Genomic DNA, 1499 nt, shown 5'->3' with positions numbered 1-1499 from the left:
AAGAAAACTCGATGGGCTTAGTCCTTTAACTCTAGTCCCTAGTAAAAGGGTATTCCTTGCCAGTTTTTTAAACGGTATTTTGTTTACTTCCGCGACTTACTTATAATGGAAACATTTGTATAAAATCAATACATTATAGATACCCTTATATATTACATATTCGAGATAATTCAGTAACACAGCCATTATAGAACTGTACCAAAACGAGTCATTGTTTATACTACAATCTCTAATGAGCATGAGCTATGCGAAGATTTTGTAATGTAGACCTAATCAATCAGCAAAAAAGCAACAGTTAGTTGCCATAAAAGACGCCAAATATAGGATTTTAGCGCTTTAACATGTTGGGTGTACCATCGACTCATAAAGTCGGCGACTGATACTATAAAACATTTAATGGCTTCCAGTTAAGTTTAAATTTCCACCGAGTACTACTCATTTGTGATTTTTTTTTCGTTTTTATATTTCATTTCTAGTTGCAGTGTTGTTAATCTGACACGATTATTCGCTTACGATGTTAACAGGTAAATTGTGTAAGATAATCTGACTATGAACTGTATTACTATAACAACGGTTTCTGTCATACTTGAGTGATATGTCTGTTCTGCATACAATCGGTTATACATCTAGTTTCAGACAATAGAATTGTTACTATCCACACTTGAAACGCTATTAGAGCAACGTATGATGTATCATATCATAAGCGGATTATATTGGCAGTGATCTACTACATGTGTGATGCTAACTTGAGGGGATTCACTTGTCCTCATTGCAAAACATCATTTTTGAAGATAGAAGGAAGGACCTATAGTATATATCTTATGCTGTTTCATCCGGTCAGGCAAGGTATCGTTATTAATTAGCACAAAATCTGTCATAGAGCTATATTAGTTCTCAGGCTATGCTCATTATAGCATCTATTTCAAAGCTTATATTATGCGTAAAGCATCTTTGACCACTTCTCTGTGGAGCGCGCCGCCGAGCGCGTGACAACGGTTTGCGGTCATTGTTACATTGGACGCGTGGAAATCGTATACCATAAAACCATAAAGATTTGTATGGCTGAAGCGGAGATAAAAAAAACAGCAAACCGGGTTAGTCAACACGACCATCAAAGCTACTCTGGACGGTCAGCAACGAACCGAATTAGCAAGAAATTATTGCCAGTAGTTGATGTATGAAAGTATAAAATCGTGGATGCTTGTACTTATTAATGGAATACTTCAAGGGTCATCCATGTCGTATATAGGGAAATTATCAAGTGTCTGTATACAATGTTGTGAAAACTTTTGATTTAGAGGATAATTCTACACAAGTACAATTTCAGAAGCACAAAACGGTAGGTGACCGAACATCGCTTCATTATTTTGCTATTGTCAACTTGATTATTTATTTGTTGCATCTAGAGAATTTTTTATTCAAAATGCATCTACTTAATAACTATTTGAATTGATAACATCTCTGGATTAAGATACCCAGTAATTTTTTATATCTTGAAG

The 1499-nt window shown here is 35.0% G+C and overlaps 1 protein-coding gene across 1 annotated transcript in view; it reads left to right on the top strand.

The window, feature by feature from the left end:
- The first annotated feature begins 1121 nt into the window (after nt 1-1121).
- LOC111266124 (ATP-dependent translocase ABCB1) overlaps nt 1122-1499 on the top strand; it is a 32367-nt gene continuing 31989 nt past the window's right edge. Inside the window, exon 1 of the mRNA XM_086970788.1 lies at nt 1122-1339. The gene's annotated coding sequence lies outside the window, so the exon portion shown is untranslated. The remainder of the gene's footprint in view (nt 1340-1499) is intronic.

This window comes from Varroa jacobsoni, unplaced genomic scaffold (genome assembly GCF_002532875.2).
Source record: "Varroa jacobsoni isolate VJ856 unplaced genomic scaffold, vjacob_1.0 scaffold_1054, whole genome shotgun sequence".
Taxonomy (NCBI): Eukaryota; Metazoa; Arthropoda; class Arachnida; order Mesostigmata; family Varroidae; genus Varroa; species Varroa jacobsoni.
This window is presented reverse-complemented; position numbering and strand designations above follow the sequence as displayed.